Source organism: Spermophilus citellus (genome assembly GCF_964194105.1).
Source record: "Spermophilus citellus genome assembly, chromosome: 1".
Taxonomy (NCBI): domain Eukaryota; kingdom Metazoa; phylum Chordata; class Mammalia; order Rodentia; family Sciuridae; genus Spermophilus; species Spermophilus citellus.
In genome coordinates, this window is record NC_138182.1 from 218,670,007 (window position 1) to 218,691,134 (window position 21,128).

The 21,128-nt window shown below is 35.9% G+C and overlaps 1 long non-coding RNA gene across 1 annotated transcript; it reads left to right on the forward strand.

The window, feature by feature from the left end:
* Positions 1 to 12,442: 12,442 nt before the first annotated feature.
* On the forward strand, positions 12,443 to 15,537 carry LOC308658437. Its single transcript, XR_014024166.1, has 2 exons — positions 12,443 to 12,944; positions 14,594 to 15,537. It is a non-coding gene; the product is annotated as an uncharacterized lncRNA (long non-coding RNA).
* Positions 15,538 to 21,128: the final 5,591 nt, after the last annotated feature.

The following is a 21,128-nucleotide window of genomic DNA, read 5'->3' on the forward strand; positions in this document are numbered from 1 at the left end:
ATCAATATGTTCTGTAAAAAAATATTTTAAAACCTATCCCGAGGGGAAATTGTTTTCAAAGTCAAAGCATAGTGGAAGATAATGGGCCCTAGAAAGTTTCTTCTTTCTTTCTATTCAGGATGGCTCTGTGTTCTCCCAGCCCAGGGGCAAAAGGAGTTAGATGTAGGGACTGTCAAGAGAGGAATAACAGCTCAGTAATCCTGAGACAGGTAGCAGGACCCTGGAAATCACCATAATAGTGCAAAAAGTACTTGTTTTATCTCTAATCTATTCCAGAATCTTATGGAGACTTTATTCCCACTGTGATCCAAGTGTTATAATTCAGAAGTAATTTTTGCCCATTTCCTAACAACTTTCCTCCAATAATATATTTGTATGTTAGAATTTTGACAAACATGAGTATATATATATTTTGAAAATCATTTTTCTCTCAAAGCCTTTCACTCAAAGGCCATCATGTAATACATTTCACTTTGCCTGGACAAATCATGCACATCAACATTTTTGTTATTGTTGCTCTTATGTTATAGGAAAGACCTAAGTAGGGACAGAGCACTTCACTTCAGACTCATATAGCTACTAAGAATCTGGATTATAAATATTTATAATTAATCCATATTCTCTGATCATTCATTCAACAGGCCAACATTTATTGAATAACTGCCTTCTGCCATACAATCACAAAATGTTGGTCGGGTGAACACAGAGATAAATGAGATTGCCTGTGGGCCTCAGAGATATTCAAAGTCTAATGGGTGCCTCCATGGAGCAGCCTTCAAAATATTTGGAAAATTGAAAGTGAAAGTCATTCTATCATCTTGTGTTAATAGCCACAAGAAGAGAACATTTACTTTAGAAAGAAGTAAATTGTGAGATTCAATGTACCTATAAAATATTGATTAAATATTAATAGGTTTCTATGATACATTGAAAACAAGTAGAAGTTGGAATCAACATTTCCCATATTAAATCATCTAAGGACCTAGAATCGTCACAAAGAGAGGTTATAAATTCTATCAATATGGTGTCCTCTGCTTTAACCTAAGTAGTTACATTCTATCTATCAAAAAATTAGATAATTAATCTGATGTATGATGATTGAAATCTTGACTCATTCTAAGAGTCTTCTGTTTCCTTAATTGAGAAGATTCTGAAATAAATGTTTTCACAGGATAATTGCCTTAACTTTGCTCTTTATATTCCTTTGTAGACATTCTGCACAATGGTATGAGATAATGGTATGCTTCATTATATGTTTTATTCATTCAAAAATACTGACTAAATACATACTTTCAATAAGTAATAACTGTTCACATTCCATTTGGCTGATGGATAGCCTCTTTTTCACTTTTGTTATTGTGTATCTCAATACAGTTATATGTTTATAGTGTCATTTTAAAAATCAATAAATTCTGAGTTGATTTTCAACGACTATAACTTCTTGTGCCCTATTATATGATCTAGTACAAAATGAGTAAGGAAATGTATTGGTTGTCTATTGCTCTGCAACAAAGCATTCCAAATTTTAGAGTTTTAAAAAATAATTTAGTACTTCAGATAATTCTGAGGGCCATTTGGATATTTCTACTGCTGATTTTGCCTGGGCTCATTCATGTGGCTGCATTGAGCAAGAGGCTGGCTGGGCTCCATGACACAAATGTTCTCAGCCCCATCCATGTCTGGAAGTGAGTGCCACCATTCAGCTAGGATATTTTGATTTTCCTTCCTTCCAGTAGGCTTGACTGGCCTTCTTTCAAAGAGAGACTTCAGATACTGAGGCAAGAGGATCACAAGTTCAAGGCAAGCCTGAGCAGTTTAGTGAGACCCTGCCTCAAAATAAAAAATATAAAGGGCTGGGAATATAACTCCATTGCAAAGTACCCCCCACACACACCGGGTTCAATCCCAGTAATGCAAAAATAAAATAATATAAAATAAAATAAATAATTTAAAGCAAATCAATTTGTACTAATCCACTAATCCCTTAACAGACTTCTTCCTACACTTCCACTATCAAGAGTCCAAAAACTCCAAGTTCTGTTGCAGCCTAGGCTCCAAACTCACCCAACATCATATTGGGAAGATAATATTAAAGAAAGTAAGAATCAGGACCATTCAGGTACAAGGGAATGGAGAAAAAGCCCCTTCCATGATGGGTGTAGCATCAACATTGCAAAGGACCTGAATCCAGCAAGTCTATTCTTTGGAAAACATTTATTAAAGCATATCATGACATTAAAAAATAATATAATTCCAAAATATACTCTAATGTCATATATATATATATATATATATATATATATATATATATATATATATACACAAAAAAAAATATATATAATTCCAAATTTGAATATATACTTTGGACAAGTGAAATTATAGGTTTAATGGATACATATCAAAATAAGAAGTCTTTTGTCAGAGATTGCTTGTGTCAGTTATAACATTGACACCCAAATATTTTTTAGAAAAGGTCAAAATAAAGTCCAGAATCCTAAAGCTCCATGAGGTCAGAGAGGTGGTTGTTTTGTTATTATAGTTGTTGTTCACTTGTTTTACTGTTTTATTTTTAAACCATCATACCCACAGCACCAATCAACCTGACAAATAGAATGTATTGAATTGATAGAAAAATACTGTCAGCTTTTATCTTAGTTTGTATGTTCTCGGTTAGTGTCATAAATATATCAGCTTTTTTTGTTTACTGTGACTTTTTTTCCCTTTTTGTTTGTTTTAATGTTTGTTGCTAGCTTGTATTTGCACTTGAAGGTTGAACTCACAGTTTTATAAATAGAAGATACTAAGCCAGGGAATTTAGTCATCTTGGTTTAATCATTTGAAGCAGCCAAGTATGGTGGTGCACACATGTAATCTCAGTGACTCCAGAGACTGAAGCAAAATAATTGCAAGTTCAAGGTTAGCCTGGGCAACATAGCAAAACCCTGATGCAAAACAAAAAAAAAAAGGGCCAGAGATACAGCTCTGTGGTAAAGTATTCCTCTAGGTTCAATCCTTGGTAATGCAAAAGCAACAACAACAAACCCACCTTTGAAGGAATCCCTTAAGATGTTTCCCCTGTGGAGAAGTTGTGTGTCCCTAATTTTCTTAAAAAATTCACTTCTGACTTCTTATCTCTTTTATGTAAAAGGAGAAACAAAAGATATGTAAAGAATTTAACAAAGGGCACATGTTAATTTAATCATTATTGTATTCATAACTTTTACTACTTTAAAAAATGAATTTCATTGGTTTTTCCTTGGAAATAATATAATTAAATAAAAACATCTTGCAATTTTGCTTCATTATATTTCACCTTATCTAATTCAGTCTTGTCCATGGAGAACTTTTCATAATTTTTCAATTGGAAAACACTTGTGTGTTCATAATATATTTGTGAATTCAACCCCAAAAGATATACATAAAGAAATGCATTGAGTTTAATATTGGCATTACACCTGCAGAAGAATAACCTAAGAAATTAATTATAATCTTATAATTGCTTTAATTGATTCAATTTTAAACATACCTATTATTTTAATTTTAACACAATATGAAATTAAATGTCTATAAGGATCATAGCTTTAAAGATCACTGCATGTGCAAACATAAAGCTACTTAATTTCTTTCCAGACCTAAATCAATAGTTGAATTTTAAAATCTATGTTTAAAAAGCATTATATTTTGATTTGGGGAATTACTTGTAAACTCCTAGTAAAGATTTCAAGTAACATTAGTACTATATTTTATTATGTTTTCTTTGGAATAATCTAAATGTGGAAAATTTTTATATTTTAGGGAAGTGCTGGGCATGTTTAAATCTTGTCATGAAGATTCATGTGACAAAGATTTCATCATTTCCATAACATTTTTGGACAGCTGCACATAATAAAAGCTTCATTTTGCTGGCTGAAATCAATTCCTCATAACTTCTACTCAGTACTTCCCATGTAAGCACTGCCTGAAATCAACTATTCACAATGGAAACCACAGATCTCGCCATCCCATCAGGCTTCTCCTCCTTTTCTAAGTGAAAGGATTGCCCTTGAGTTATTTGGTGGGCTTTTGCAAACCCAAATAATGGAAACTGACTCACATTCCTAAACTGCTGGAAGAGCCTCTTGCTCTTAGCATCATACTTTCAAGGCCTCTGATTACAATGGAATGTGCAGGCCTCTGTAGTGAAGGTAAGAGACTGAAAGTTATTATCACTTTTTGCTATACAGATCAAGAGGAAATCTTAAAGTAGATTCCTCTCAAGGAACAGTGTATCGATAAGTATTATCAGATATTAATTAATAATGGTTTAAAAAATCTCTAGAAGTAGAATGTTACTATTATGCATATTTTAAAATAAGATAGGGAAATATATATTTTAGATAAACCACCATAAATGAATTAAAATTTTTAAAAAATCACCTTCTTTAAATGATTATGTCTTAAAGGTAGCAGAATACAACAGTTACTAGTATGGCATTATGTAAAAATGTGGATGTGTAACCGATGTGATTCTGCAATCTGTATTTGGGGTAAAAATGGGAGTTCATAACCCACTTGAAGCTAATGTATGAAATATGATATGTCAAGAACTTTGTAAGGTTTTGAACAACCAATAAAAAAAAGTAAAAAATGGAAAAAAGGCATAGCATTTCAACTATAAAAAAATGATTATGTCTTTTTTTCTTTTTTTATCTTTTTTTTTTTTTTTTTTTTTTTTTTAAGGACTGGGGAATCAAACCCAGGTCTTTGCATAAGCTCTGCAAGCACAATATCACTCAGCTACATCCCCAGCCTTAAAGATTATGAAATCTAATGAAATAATTGCCCAGATAAACACCTTCATAGACTGAAATTTTTCAAATATACATTTTGGAAATTTAGACAATATGGTTGACAAAATTCCTTTGTCATATGTCTCTTAAATTTGCCCACTTTTGCTGAGGGCCATTGCCAAGTAGGAATGACGCATCGATATTTCCTTGCCAGCGTACCCCATGTTAAATGGACTTGCCTTGGAAATTTGCTGTGACCTTGCATGTGTGTTTGAGAAAGGTGACCCTGCTCAATGACCAGGGTGGATCCAGGTTTTAGGAAGTATCCGGGTTTAAGATAATTTGGTTTGGGCTGGGGATGTGGCTCAAGCGGTAGCGCGCTTGCCTGGCATGCGTGCGGCCCGGGTTCGATCCTCAGCACCACATACCAACAAAGATGTTGTGTCCGCCGAGAACTAAAAAAATAAATATTAAAAAAATTCTCTCTCACTCTCTCTCTCTCTCCTCTCTCACTCTCTTAAAAAAAAAAAAAAAAAAAAAAAAAAAAAAAAAAAAGATAATTTGGTTTTAAGGCGTTCCCGGTTTAAGACAATAGGGGTTTTAGGGAAGTTGGAGGTTGAAGATTATTGCTGCCGGGATTAGGGTGTTCCTGCTGCTTGTTCCCGTTGAGTTCTCATGAGATTCAAATGGGAGATTGGAAAAAAACCTCGTGGAGTAGGTGAAGGGGGAGGAGAACTGGGATTGCCCCAGAGCGTGTATGGAGGCCGGTGTGAGTTCAGGAATAAAGAATTGCTGTTTGAATCTACAAAGCTGTGTGGTGGCTCGTGATTCTGTGCCAAGCCAAGACATTGGCACACTTTATCTTCTCATTCTAATAAAAAATATCAGTTTCTTTAAATAAAATATAGGAAATGATTAAGTACAGTGAATAGGCAATTAAGAATAAATATATTGCACCCTAAACACAATTTCTTAATGGGCTATCTAAAATAGACTACCAAAGGAAATCATTTTATCAGGTATTGAATATTTTGCTGAGCAAGATAGTTTAATAAAACTGAAAATGATTCAGTAGGACTAGTATATACTAGACACTTAATGCGTGTTATCTCCAAAATTAAAAGTTCTCACAATAATTTTATGGAGGCTCTATTTAAACACTTAAAAGAACAGAAAGGTTGGTGCACACTTCTAATCCCAATGACATTGGAGGCTGAGGCAGGAGGACAGCAAGTCTAGGCTAGCCTCGGCAACTTTGCAAAGCCCTAAGCAAATCAGCAAGACAGTGTCTCACAATAAATAAGAAAAGGCTCAAGATGGGGCTCAGTGGTAAAGCAAACCTGGGTTCAATTCCCAGTACCAAATAAATAAATTAAAGAAACAAAGAAAGAAGAAGGAGGAAAGTGAAGTTCAGAGAGCTTAATAACATTTCCAAAGTTACATGGGAAAGTGTGAGAATGATAGTTTATTTGACTCAAAGTCTACGCCCATTCCTTGATACCACAAGCCAAATCAATTTTCCAGACCCATAGGGAGAAAAATCCAATGAGTACAAGGATAATTTCTGGTTGCTTTAGCAGTGCAGCCTAACAGCAAAAGCAAGAATCTGTGAGTCAGGTAATCTGGTCTTGACTTTTTCCTCAATAACTAGAAATTTGGGTGAGTCATTTTGCATCATCATGTTCAGTTTGTCATATTTATAAAACACAAGTTTTAAGCTAGGGGATCCTTAAAACCCATTCAGATTTCAAGTTCTCTGATTCTGTCACACACCATTAAATTATATTTTCCTTTTAAATGAAAAATTGTCTGGGTTTAGATAGTTGTACTTTACAAAAAATTTAGTTGTAGATAGACACAACAACTTAATTTTATTCATTTATTTTTTTATGTGGTGCTGAGGATTGAACCCTGTGTCTCACACATGCGGGGCAAGAGCTCTGCCACTGAGCCACTACCTCAGCCCATCTACTTACTCTTTTTTAATCACTTATACATATTTGAAACCATAGTAAGTTTTATCTGAAAGATACTAACAATATCTTGAATAAACCTTTCAAAGTCTTCTTATGCTGATATCAAATGTTATATTTCAAAATGAGTGATGTGTGACTGAAGGCCTTCTTATGCTTGTAATTCTCTTCTTATTTGTAAACTGTAAGGTCCTTGGTCCATGCATTCAGTTAAATGTCTAAATCCCAATATAGCAGTGCTCCATTTAATATATTTTATGTAATTCAGTCATTTGTTCATTGAAAAAAAACTAATACTTTTAGGTGGAATTGAAAAATAAAAACTATTCTACCTGTTCTGTTACCAATTTATTTTTGTTACTGAAATTGCCTTATCCTTTTGAATTAAAAATGAGAATATATTCCAGCAAATTTTCCTATCATTATTCATTTTAAGTCATACGTTTTTATTTCTTAAAAAATATATATAGTTAAGCAAAAAGAAAAGTTGACTTTAACTAATAATACAAATGAGACGATGTTTTAATCTTTTGGTATAGATTCTTCTAAACTTTCTCTAAGAATTTACTTACATAAATATGATCATAATATAAAAAAAATTTAACCTGAATTATTTTGTGTACTATTTTACATACATTAAATCATAATGACTGATGCTTCCAAAGTATTTGACTATGTGGGTAATTCAATTCTTTAATATTTATCTTTCAGCGGTTTTCCCATTTTTTATTTTATTACCAATGTGCAACAAATATGGGCATATCCATCTCTGCTTAATCAATTTTTCCCTTAGGATAAATTACAAAATGCAAATTTGTAGGTGAAATATGAAACACTTTTAAATGTTTCAATTTACTATTCAATTTGTCCTCATTTTTTTTAACATTTCACATTTGGACTTATTTCCCAATACTCCCTTAACACTGAAATTCTCTTCTTTAAATAATATTTAAACATTTTAACCATTTTGTTAACATTTAGTCCATAGGCTTATATAAACTGTATCATTACATAAATTTTAAGTGCTAAAGATAAAGCCCCACAATCACCAATTGATACTAATCTTAAAATGAAAACATGAAAAGAAAATGGGTCTTTGATCCTCTAAAACCCTTTTTCTTTCTTTGACTTTCCTTTCAGGAGTGGCCCACCCCACTTTCAGTCCACTGGCTTTCAGAGATACATGTGTGAGTCTCGCTTAAGAGTGTGCTTTATTCCATTTTCCCGTCAGGACAGACTAGTTCAGAGATGGGCATTCTCCTCCATTTGAAACACTGAATCGGGACTTTTTCCAAATTAATGGAAGAAGACACGTTGTTTGAGTACACTGAAGCCCAGAGAGAGTGAAGGCTAAAATTTCTGCAGTCTTCTTTCCACCACAGAGGCTTGTTTTTCTAAGGACAGCCAATCGAGACACAGAACCAAGACATGAAGAAAAGTCCCTGCTTGCAATTAAGTTAGATTCTCTGAATCCAGCCATATCAGGGGTGTAAACTATCTCTGGATTTAAGCATCGAAACAACAACTTTCCATTCAAGATGACCTTTTCATTATTTGCAATTAAAGAAATCAATGTTAGCTGGTATGTCTTCAAAAAAATTATTGAAGCTTCAATAACCTAGTTGTCACTGCATATTTTCAGTAAATAGATTCATTTCTGAGTGTTTCAGAATTTGGGGCTTCCTTCTATTGCTTTCAATATATGCTCAATGATTCTAAGTATATTTAGACATACACTGTATGTCATTCACTGCTCTCCCTCCTCTCTGATCTGTGGACACCAGGACAGTCACATGTTATCCCTGATATAAAGAGGTGAACTAATAAGTAACAAAATAACAACAGAATTCTCAGTAATTATTGTTGAACTGTATATTATTAAATTATCCTAATAATCTTTAAATGTTAAAGTCCCTATACCCCCACACAGCTTTTAAAAACCAAATTTTGTTTTGTTTTGTTTTGTTCTGAGTTACTCAGGAACTTGCTAAATTGTGGAGGCTGGGTTTGACCTCCTCCTGCCTCAACCTCCAGAGTCACTGGGATTACAGGTGTGTGCCATCCTGCCCTGCTAAAAACCAAGTTTTGATTCCTCTATTAACTATGTTTTTTCTGTAGAGTCTTGAGTTTAAAAAAATAGGAACTCAATTTTAAAAATGTGTCGATGGATTGGAAATAAAAATTTATTGACAAAAACCTTTTTCATAGGATATCTGTCAGCTCTATAATCCCACAAAATCCATATAAAAGATGAGATAAACAAACTGTAAAACTCCACAGGCAACATTGACTATAATATCCCAAAGATTAGCAAAATCATGTGCCTTAAAAATCACACATAAAAAAAACTAGAAAATAGAATTAATCAGACCAGTATGCTAGCCCAGTTCTACTTACAGTATGTTTGTTTATTCACACATCTTCTAATTTCAAAAATGTATTGCTTTTCCTTGTGCTTGAAAATAGAAAAAACAAATTATTTTATTATAAGCCTCGGTGTACACATTAACCAAGTAAGTAATCCACACAGATAATTCACATAATATTTTACTGTCTTAAAGAGTTTCATTTATAAAACTGAAAAAAAAAATAGGTAGAGATGAAGCCTTTATTACAGGAATAGAGGGATTTTTACAACATGAAAAGCAAGACTTAGATTATCACCTGCTTAATCAAGATTGAGCTAAAAATTATCAGAAAACTCATTGAGTTATCAAGACTTATAGTAATGCTATGAAATTGAAACTAGAGTCAAATAAAGAATATAAAAAATCTGAATAGCAGGAAGTTTATGTGAATGAAAATAGTTTTCTATTATATGAGTGCAGTATATAATTTTGTCACTTACATGCTGAGCATCAGTATATTATGTTTTTAAATATAATGGCTTTATAATTGTACAACAAATTTCAACAAGCAATACATGTAGTATATGCAGTTTTTCAGAGAAAAATGACCACATTAAATTCCAAAATACTCTTAATGGTATGCTTTAGTGATAACCTTTGCTAATATTTTGATAGAAACCTTAAAAAATGTTTCCTATGTATCTATGAACCAATTTTAGCAAATATTACATCATATTGTATTTGCTTTTAAAAGTTCCTTTTATTGCTTTCTGGATCATGGCTCTTTTTCTTTTATCAATGACTATTTTCCAAAATATAAAATTAAGTGTTATATGTATTCCATTTTGGAGAGTACTTTACTTTTACTCCCACAATTATATTTAGCAAACAACATTTATATATTATCAGCCTTTTAACATTTCTTAATTTTTATAAACAAATTGTTGATGAATAAAAGAACAAAATGTCCTTCTGTCTGTGTTAAGACTTGCATTTGTTTACCACTGGGTGGTTTAGATGATGATCACAGTGAACCATAATCTGGCATCATTCTATAACTTCTTCTACTTTTTCTTTCCAAATGTTTATAGTTTACCAATTACTGAGCAATGAATTGATTTATTGAGGAAAGACAGGCAGAGCAATTTTATAGGCTTATCACAGTTTTCAGTAGAGACAGATTTACCTTGATGTCAAATGAAGCTCAAGTTCCCTGACCTCGTTTGCAACAATTTTCACAAGGTCCTGGCAGGAATCTGGCAATGGGTTTATCTGGTCATATGTTTTTGTAAAAATCAGAAAAATAAAGTTTTAAATACTGTCACTTTTTCTAGTCCAACTCTCTCTTTGTCATTCCTTTATGAGGGGTGACATTTGGTGGATCATGAGAATTCTAGGGATTTGACTATGAAAATGTTGAGTAGGGGATATATTTATTTGGGTCTCAGAGACATATTTTTATATGGTTTGGAATAACTTCTACCTAAATAACTGTTCACTATTGTGATACATCAAAGATTCCTTGAACATTACTTACTATTCTGACTGGCCCAGAGCAGGGATAGTAGAATTTAGGCTGGACTATATAGAAATAACCAACTGTGCATAGATTATAGAAGAAAAGTATGGTTTGAGAAATAGAAAACCAGAGATCTAATCCATAGAACTTTCCTTGAAACCTTATTCCTTGTTTATAAAAGAGAGTCGGTAAGCCACGCTAAGTAGCACACACCTATAATTCAGCTACTCAGGAGGCCTATGTAAGAGTATTACAAGTTCATGGACAGCCTGGACAATTTAGTGAGACATGGTCTCAAAAGAAATAGAATGGGTTAAGGATATAACTCAGAGTAAAATGCTCTGGGTTTAATCTATAGTACTGAAACATAAATAAATGGGTAGATAAATAAATACGAATTTTTGACATTGTTGACTAGGAACTGGAAACAAAGAGCTTAATTAAACTAATAAAAATTTTGATTAATCATGTTGAAGAAATGATAAAATCTCTTTTGTAGCAATTCCTTTCTTAAAAATTGCTTTTAAATGAAGAAGTGATCAAACAGAATATGTCCAAAAAAATTCTCAATGGTTCCAGCTATTCAATAATTAATATTTTTTGAAATCTTGATGTATTTCTCAAATTAGATAAAATGCATGGTATTATCTCCACCCCTTTATATTTACTGAGGGTTGCCCTATGGCATAATATATGGTCTATTTTTGAGAAGGATCCGTGTGCTGCTGAGAAAAAAGTATATCCATTTGATGATGGTTGATATATTCTATATATGTCAGTTAAGTCTAGGTTATTGATTGTGGTATTGAGTTCTATACTTTCTTTATTCAACTTTTGTTTGGAGGATCTGTCCAATGGTGAGAGAGGTGTGTTGAAGTCACCCATAATTACTGTGTTGTGGTCTATTTGATTCTTGAACTTGAGGAGAATTTGTTTTATGAATGTCGCAGCACCATTATTTGGTGCATAAATATTGATAATTGTTATGTCTTGTTGGTGAATGGTTCCTTTTAACAGTATATAATGTCCTTCCTTATCCCTTTTGATTAACTTAGTCTTGAAGTCGATTTTATTCGATATGAGGATGGCCACCCCTGCTTGCTTCTGAGGACCCTGTGCGTGGTATATTTTTTCCCATCCTTTCACCTTCAGCCTGTGTATGTCTTTTCCAATCAGATGTGTCTCCTGGAGGCAGCATATTGTTGGATTTGTTTTTTTAATCCATGATACCAGCCTATGTCGCTTTATTGGAGAGTTTAAGCCATTAACATTCAGAGTTACTATTGATATATGGTTTGTACTTCCAGCCATGTTTGATTATTTATCTCTTTTTTTTAAATTTAGTTTGCTTCTCCATGATTAGCTTTCCCCCCTCCGTCTGTCTTTACTGAGGTACTTCCCACTGTTGGCTTTGGTTATTGTTTCTCATTTCTTCCTCGTGTAGTGTTTTGCTCAAGATGCTTTGCAATGCTGGTTTTCTGGCTGCAAATTCTTTTAGCTTTTGTTTATCGTGAAATATTTTTATTTCGTTGTCGTATCTGAAGCTTAATTTTGCTGGATACAGAATTCTTGGTAGGCATCCATTGTCTTTCAGTGTTTGAAATACGTTGTTCCAGGATCTTCTCGCTTTCAGCGTCTGTGATAAAAAATCCGTTGTTAACCTTATTGGTTTACCCCTGAATGTAATCTGCCTCTTTTCTCTTGTAGCTTTTAATATTTTGTCTTTGTTCTGTATATTGGATAACTTCATAACAATGTGTCTTGGCATTGGTCTACTGTGATTTTGTATGCTCGGTGTCCTGTATGCATCTACAATTTGTATATCTGTGTGGTGAGCTATTTTGCTGTGCTGCCTTGTGTGGGCGTGAGCCTAATTCTTGGGCTGAGACCCAGTTCTTTGTTTTCAGCCACTCCCTAGAATGGAATGTATCAATTGTCCAGCTCCTGGAACAAACTGTTTTCAAGAAGTGCTTGTTGTTTTGCACAAGCTGGAACTGGGTGTCTCTTGCCTTGTGTGCAAGTGCTGGGTCTATCATTCTATTGGCTGCTGCTGTGTTGCTATGCGCTCTTTGTCCAATGGTGTACGAGCAGGGCTGCAGTTGAAGTATATAAGGGGTGGTTTTTTCGGGCTCGGGGTCTTTCCTCTCATCTATACCTAATGGATGCTCCCAATAAAGCGTGTTAAAGAAGAATCCTGTTGTTGTCGTCATTCCTGCTGGCGGGTAGACGCGACAAGTGGTGCCGAAATCCCGGGAATTGTCATCTATTGGCTACGAGGGGACCCCCGATATTTTGCGGGAGGATTCAGAACTTTACACGCGGAGCGGTGGCGCCGGTAAGTAATCCCCTGGTCCGGTGGCTCTGGCTTAGTATAGTGCTCTATCATGGGTCAATATCAGTCTGTTTTCCTGAAACCACTAAAAGGGGACAGGAGATTTTGGTGGAGCATCAGGATACTGGGTCAGAGTCAGAGGAATCTAAGCAAGAAAGACATGAAACAAAACAAAAAAGGGGATCTAATGCAAAGTTAAGTGAAAGTGCACTCAAGGAACAAAAGGACGTGACTCCAGCGTTAGGAGCACGCCCGAAACTCTATCCAGATTTATCTGCCTTCCGTAAATTAAAGATAGTTGATTCAGATGAGTCTGAGTCGGAAGGTGAGTCAGAAGGCTTTACCCCAGAAGAAGAACAAAGCTTAGAGAAAATGGTGGCTGAATATGAGCATGGCCGCTATGACGCGGCAATGGCCGCCGCCCTTCTTCCTCCGAAGCCTCCGGCGTATTCTGTAGCTAAACAACTGTTGCCACGTAAAGGGTCTCCACCCACTGCTCCAGGCGGAGCTTGTGGCTTCATAAAACGCAGTACTTGGAGGAAGCTGGAGGAGGAGGGGGCATATCCTGTTGGTGCATATCCTGTCTTTGAGGATGCACAGGGACAGAGATATTTTGAGCCCATTCCTTATAAATTAGTTAAAGACATAGCTGAATCTGTCAGGACTAATGGTGTCACAGCATCTTTTACAATTGCATTGCTTGAACGCTTATATCTTAATGCTATGGCACCAATGGATTGGTATCATTTAGCAAAGGCTTGTCTCTCCATGGGACAATATCTTGATTTTAAATCATTATACTTGGATGCCGCTATACAACAGGCTCACGCGAATGCGGCTGATGGTCAACAAGACTGGGATGTGGAGATGCTGACCGGGACAGGTCAGTGGGCCCAAAATCAAAATGTTTATCCATTAGTAGTATATCAACAAATTAATATTTTGGCCTTACGTGCCTGGAAGGCTCTCCCCAATAGAGGTGAAACAACAGGGAATCTTACAAAAATCATACAAGGCCCTACTGAGCCATTTTCAGATTTTGTCGCCCGAATGCTTCAAGCAGCTTCAAAAATTTTGGGGGATACGGAGCAGGCGATGCCCCTAGTGAAGCAGTTAGTGTATGAACAATGTGTTAATCATACTGACAATTCTACTATAGTTAATTGTACTGTAAAAGAGTGTTATTTAACCCAGTGTTGGAATACTTCCTTGTCATTGGCTTTGGTGGTAAAGGTTCCGACCTTTGTGCCCATGCCAGTTAAGGCCGATCCTAATTCTTTTCCCCTGGTACAGTTGGTCAGGGAAAGGAGAGATTTCGGCATTACAGCTGCTGTGGTTACAGCTATTGTGGCGTCTGCCGCAGCAGCTACCATTGCAGCCATAGCTATGGCCTCTCAGGTACAAACAGCTCAAGTCATTAATAGTGTAGTAGATCAAACAGCTAAAGCCTTAACTACGTTGGAAGAAATCAATAGACATCTTACTGCTGGTATTTACTTGCTTAATCAAAGAGTAGATATAATACAAGAACAAGTAGAGGAAGTTTATAAAATTACTCAGTTAGGATGTGTATCTCATTATAAGTATGTGTGTGTTACTCCTTTATATTACAATATGATTGCTTCCGTGGAACAGAGTAATAGATTGTCTAGATTTTTACAGGGAAACTGGACCCAGGAAGGAGAGCGACTCACTCAAGAACTGCTGTCTCAGATTGCCAACTTAAATGGAACACGCGTGGAACCTCTTTCTGTTGCAGACTTCGCCTCCTGGGCTTCTTCTATATTTTCCTACTTTAAAGAGTGGGTAGGGGTTGGGTTATTTAGTGCTATGCTTCTTTGTGGCCTTGTCTTATGCCTTTGGATGATTTGTCGTATGCGACGCACGCAGCAGAGTGATAGAGTCAAGGTAGTTCAGGCGCTTGCTGCACTGGAACCTGGGGCCTCCCCACAAATTTGGCTAGCCAGCTTGGCAAAATCCTAAAACCCCTGTTTTGATGTGGATGGCCTTTGCACACCAAGTGACCTTGTTGTCATTGCACCTTGGAAGGCTTCCATGTCTTAGGAAGACAGCCTTTTCACTCTGAAGGGTAAATGTTGCCCATTGCACTCAGAAAGGTGACTTCCTTGTTTGGCCTTTGAATGCCACCCTTGATCGGAGGGGTCATCATGAGGACACTTCCTGGATCGGGAGAATTTCAAATGGCTCGAATAAAACTAAAAAGGGGGAACTGTGGTGAGCTATTTTGCTGTGCTGCCTTGTGTGGGCGTGAGCCTAATTCTTGGGCTGAGACCCAGTTCTTTGTTTTCAGCCACTCCCTAGAATGGAATGTATCAATTGTCCAGCTCCTGGAACAAACTGTTTTCAAGAAGTGCTTGTTGTTTTGCACAAGCTGGAACTGGGTGTCTCTTGCCTTGTGTGCAAGTGCTGGGTCTATCATTCTATTGGCTGCTGCTGTGTTGCTATGCGCTCTTTGTCCAATGGTGTACGAGCAGGGCTGCAGTTGAAGTATATAAGGGGTGGTTTTTTCGGGCTCGGGGTCTTTCCTCTCATCTATACCTAATGGATGCTCCCAATAAAGCGTGTTAAAGAAGAATCCTGTTGTTGTCGTCATTCCTGCTGGCGGGTAGACGCGACATTGGTCTACTGTGATTTTGTATGCTCGGTGTCCTGTATGCATCTACAATTTGTATATCTGTTTCCTTTTTTATTTCTGGAAAGTTTTCTGTAATTATTTCATTTAGTAGGTTACTCATTCCCTTGGCTTGAATCTCTATCCCTTCCTCTATCCCGATGACTCTTAAATTTGTTTTTTTTATGTTATCCCATAACTCTTGGATGTTTTTCTCGTGATTTTTCCCCAGCCTTTCTGAGTTGGCTAGACTCTTTTCAAGATGATATATTTTGTCTTCATTATCTGACGTTCTGGCTTCTACTTGCTCCACTCTATTAGTGATACTCTCATTTGAGATTTTAATCTGGTTTATAATTTCCTTCATTTCTAAGATTATTGTTTGATTCTTTTTTATAATCTCTATCTCCTGATAAAGATGCTTAACTTCTTCTTTTATCTGTCTATGTAATTCATTCTCAATGTGTTCTTTCGCTGCTTGAATTTGCTGTCTCGTATCCTCTTTAAGGTTCCATTCCATCTGTCTAAGGTGTTCCTTGAGTTCTTTATATGACCATTTTTCTGATGACTCTAGGTCCTCCTGAATATTTAGGCTGTCCTGCATTGTTTGTACTCCTTTTCTTCCTTGTTTTTTCATACTTCTCATGTTGCTTCTTGTTCTGTTTGACTGCTGAGTTACTGTTTACTCCTATAAATTTATTTGATGCTTGGGAGGAAAGGTATTAGAAGGGAAGGGAAGAAGTCACTAAAAAGAATGAGAGTAAGCAGGTAGAATTCTAGGAAGGGGGAATAAGAAAATTGAAAAGAAATGAAAAGACAAAAGAAGAAAAAAATAGGAAATAAAAAAAGACAAAAAAATTAAAAAAAATAATAAAAAATTCAAATTAAAATTAGAAGAAAAAAATTAAAAAAAATTGTAAAAAAAAATTTTTAAAAACAACAAGAAAGAAAAATGAAAATGAAAGAAAAAACCCAAATCAAAAGAAGAGAAAAAAAAGAAAAACAAATGCAATCTTAGAGTTTGATTAACTTCTCTTCCAGTAGGTGGCGTTGTGCCCACCAGGCCAAGTTTCTCCTGTCAATACGCGGGAACCAATCACTGTGCAGCAGCTCCTCCCAGACTGGGTGAGTCTCCAATCCTGAGTGCCTAGGGCCTCCTCTTGTGTCTAGTCACTTCCCCACTTTTCCTCTAGCCAGGCCCCTCTCACGGGTGCTGCTCACCACAATACTGGCTACACGCCAGGTCTGCTGCTCCCGGGAGCCCTGTTTTCATGAACGACTGGGCACACTCTCCCAGTTTGCCATTCCCTCAGACCCTAAGTTTGTAGAGCTTAGGGCTGAGAATCCTCAGCGAATTTTACTTGCCCTCCGGTAGCCACGCCCCCGGTAGCTGGTGCAAGAGACCTCAGTTGTCAGCACTGGTGGGAGCAGTAGCCGGGAGCTCCGCGCCACGGGTCCCGTGCCATGTCTGATTCCCTTGGTCTGGCTATCGCGCTCACGGGAGAGCTGGGAGGGGCCCTTACGGGAGAGCTGGGAGGGGCCTCTAAGGTTTCCCCGATGTGTGGAGAGGGAAGGCTAGGGAATTACACACCTGTAGCCGCAGGTTTCAATGAAGTTATCTCCTCCGCTGCAGTCTGGTGACGTCAGTTCTCTGCCATGGTGGTATCTCTTGCAAATGACGACAGTTTTTTTCCCTTTGCCGGGTGACCAATGCAACGGGTGGGTCCTTACTGTCTCTCCCAAGCCCCATTTCAAACCTGTGGCCACTACCTATGAAGGCTCGGTTGGCATTTACCTCCATAGGAACAGAAGGGCTGACAAGTTGTTTCAGCCGGATGGATTAGTGCTGAGTCACAGGTGTTTGTCTGTGGGAAGCAGGCGAACGGGAGCTTGAATTCAGCCAATCCGGGCTCAGTGTGTGTTCTGAGAGGCCCAGACTGTTCGCCCCAGATCCACGTCAGTTCAGCATTGCCTAGTGATCCTCCCGCGCTGTGGCGGCGGCCCTGCGCCTCTCCATGCCTCTCCGCCTCTGCCTCCAGCAGCCCCGCAGCTGCCGCCGCCTCCCCCCCGCGTCCTCAAATTTTTTAAATTTAAAAGTAATCTTGGCAACTTTCAATGAATGCTAACTTGTGTATCTAAGTTTTTACTTGTAGCTTTAAACTGATTTTCACAGACAGGACCAGAACAATATAAAAAAGTGACAGTTACCACAGTACTCGGATCTATTCTTTGTACTCATTCATCAATATGAGCAAGGAAAACATGACCCACTTAAAAACCACATATAATAACAAAGAACTTTGGTCCTTCTTCTTTGTTTTTATGTAAGACAGAATATTCTTCACTACTAAAATACAAAACTAAAGAAATTAGCAAAAAAATTACTAATGAGTAACTAATATTTTTCAGATAAGTGGGCACTGTCAGCTTCCTATGCAAGGCAAGTGGCTTTCAGATTTGCTAGAGTCAAAAATGTGCAATGACATGACAAAATGATAGCTACATATTAGTTTTACTAACAAGAAGAAAATTCTCTCAAACACATACACACACACACACACACACACACACAAAGGAGTTTTACTCAGCCATAAAGAAGAATGAAATTATGATATTTGCTGGTAAATGGAACAAACTGGAGATTATCAAATAAAATAAGCTGGTCCCAGAAGGTCAAAGGGCAAAGGTTTTCTCACATATGTGGAAACTAGAGAGAGAACAAAAGGATATCACAAAAATGAAAGGGGTAGAAGAAGGAGTAGAGGAAGGGGATTGAATCAAAGGAGGACATGGGAAAATAGTGGAGAATAAATTCAACCAAATTATGTTGTATCCCTGTACAAAGAATATACCACAATGAATCTCATGTTTATATATAATTATAGTGCACTAATTAAAAAAGTAATATAAAAGAAATGAGTAAGGTAGAATAAAGGATTGGAGGAGGGAGAAGAGGAGGGAAAGAAGATGTACCAGGGGATGAAATTTAGCAAACTTTATTATTTTCATGTATGAATAACACAGCAGGATGAATATCACTAGTGTGTATAATTATGATACACCAATAAAAATTTATATAAGCCCTTTTAAATGATTTTCTATAGAGAATTTATATAAAAATCATATATAATATGTAATGTTATATGTAATAAAATGTTTATTTTAAAAATAATCTAAATTTTATACACTTGCAAGTATATCATTATGCAAAACACATTACAAGGATCAAAAAGTATAATGTAATAGTCTGAATTTTTCATGTAATATATGCCTATGATGGCATAATAATTAAACACAAATGAAAAGACTGATAAATTACGAAATATTTAAAACGTCTATGCAACAAAGTTAAAAAATAAGAAAAAAACCTATGGGAATATTGAGACATATTTAAGAAAATATACCCTCACTACATTAAATTAACAGTGAATCTTGCCATCTCACCATTAATTACATCCACAAGACACTGATTTAAAATAAAACTATAAATAAATAGCAGAAAAGTCAGTAGAATAGAGGGAAGGAAACAAGGGGTGTGGAAGATAGGGAAAAGAATGGGAAGCACTGGTGAGTGAATTAGAACAGTATATATTACATGCTTTTGTGATTAGGACATAGTATATACTATTGTCATGAATAACTAAAAAGAACCAATCGAAATTCGATTAAAAAAGTAAAATATTTTAAGAAAAATACTTTATAAACTTATGCAACAAACAAAAACCAAATCTCACAATAAAAATGGGCATGGTAAGTAATTCACTTAAGATGAAAGTTACTAGTTAAAAAAATGGAGATGTGTAATCTCTAGCAATTAAAGAAGTACAAACCAAAGTACTCTAAGATTTCATCTCACTCCAGTCAGAAAGACAAACAATAATAAATGTTGGCGAGGATGTGGGGGAAATAGCACACTCATGCATTGCTGGTGGGACTGAAAATTGGTGCAGCCAATATGGAAAGCAGTATGGAGATTTCTTGGAAAATTAGGAATGGAACCATCATTTAACCTAGCTATCCCTCTCCTTGGTCTATACACACAGGACTTAAAACAGCATACTATAGGGACACAGCCACATCAATATTTATAGCAGCACAATTCACAATAGCTAAACTGTGAAACCAACCTAGATGCCCTTCAGTAGATGAGTGGATAAAGAAAATGTGGTATATGTACACAATGGAATATTACATAAAAAAGCATTAAACGAGAATAAAATCATGGCATTTGAAGGTAACTGGATGTAGTTGGAGAATATAATGCTAAATGAAGTAAACCAATCCCCCCAAAACAAATGCCAGATGTTTTCTTTGATTTAAGGCTGCTGATTCAAAATGTGGTTGGGGGTGGGGGGCACTGGAGGATTAGATGAACTTTAGATAGGGCAAAGGGAAAGGAGGGGAAGGGAGGGGGTATGAAGGTAGGAAAGTTGGTGGAATGCAATGGACATTATTACACAAATGGTGTGACTCTACTTTGTTGTGTACAACCAGAGATATGAAAAATTGTAATATGAATTGTAATGCATTCTGCAGTCATAGATAAGAAATTAAAAGAAAAAATGTTTATAATATATGATATTCTACTTAGTAGAAACATGATATTCAGAATTTGCCTTGGTATTATTATAAAATATTTATTGAGTATTATGGACTATATAAAATTTATATGATCTAATTTATGATATTGAACTGGAATAGAAATTTTTAAGAAGCTCCTAAATGATATTTCATGCATTTATTTGGGTTTTGGAATGAATCAAGGGGTTAATAACAAACATACTTTAAAATAAAACTTTTTTCCATAAAAAAAGAATGAAGATATTTAAACTTACTGAAGTGGTAATACAAATTTCAATAATGAGATATTTTTAATTATCCTGTTTGTATAAGTTCAAAGGGTTTGCTAGTATCTAGTTTTATTTGGGAAAAAAATGGGTACTTTGGTATTCTGCTAGATGTATGAGTTGATACAAATTTCATGGCAAATCTAGGGAAACTCTATTAAATTATTTAAAACTCTGAAATGTATACATTTTCCACCTAGTGACCCTTCAAATAAGAATCTTTCCTACATAAATAATTGCTTTAATTGCTAGAGTTCATAATGACTTTTTGCCATTCTATTTCTTATGGCATTATATATTATGGAGAGCTCATCAACAATAAAAGATTTCAGACAATCCAAAACACAATCAATAAGAATTTGGATTATTACGTTGTATTTATTATACAAAATAAAGTTCTGAACCCTCTTAAAATTACAATTAACCATACATTGAACTGCCTCTGGTTGCAGTGGTGCGTGCCTGTAATACCAGCTTCTTGAGCGGCTCATGGAGGATAAGGCAAGAGGGTTGCAAGTTCAAAGCCAGCCTCAGCAACAGCAAGATACTAAGCAACTCAGTGAGACCATGTCTCTAAAGAAAACACAAAATAGGGCTGGGGATGTGGTTTAGTGGTCGAGTGCCCCTGAATTCAATCCCTGGTACAAAAAAAAAAAAAATACAATGAACAATCAAGCATGTCCAGTGACTTAGGAGTCTGAGGCAAGA